The following is a 520-nucleotide window of genomic DNA, read 5'->3' on the forward strand; positions in this document are numbered from 1 at the left end:
CTCAGCCCCCCCTGCTCAAAATACGTTCCCGCGGCTATGTATAGAGGGATCACAAGATGATGGGCTCAGAAGGTCTAGAAGCAGAAAGCGAAGAGTTATGGGTAATAAAAGTGTTCTTTGTAGAGAAACTGCACAAACTCAGCAAAACATGGGCAATATGGGTACAAGATCAGAAACTGACAGCAATGTATCTAGTTCCTGGGACGAAGGGTACCTCCACTTTGCCCGTCACATCAATCAATCCTTTGGAGCAAAAGTAGCAGATACTGTTGAGAAATCACCACATACTAGGGGTTGAATGACTTCTGATTTTTTTAAGTCGACTTTTATGTGATTAAAGTCGAGTCGAAGTCGACTAGTCGCTGATGACGTCATTAATGAACAAATAAGTCTGGAGCTGTGATAAACACCTTGTACACAGCTATGGCATATGACACAGCGCTGCCCACATGGCTATTGCTCCTATAACAGCTCATTTTTATCAGTTCTTTTGTCTTTGGATCGTTATATTTCTCACAGA

This window comes from Sinocyclocheilus rhinocerous, unplaced genomic scaffold (genome assembly GCF_001515625.1).
Source record: "Sinocyclocheilus rhinocerous isolate Xijiao unplaced genomic scaffold, SAMN03320098_v1.1 scaffold1758, whole genome shotgun sequence".
Classification (NCBI taxonomy): Eukaryota; Metazoa; Chordata; class Actinopteri; order Cypriniformes; family Cyprinidae; genus Sinocyclocheilus; species Sinocyclocheilus rhinocerous.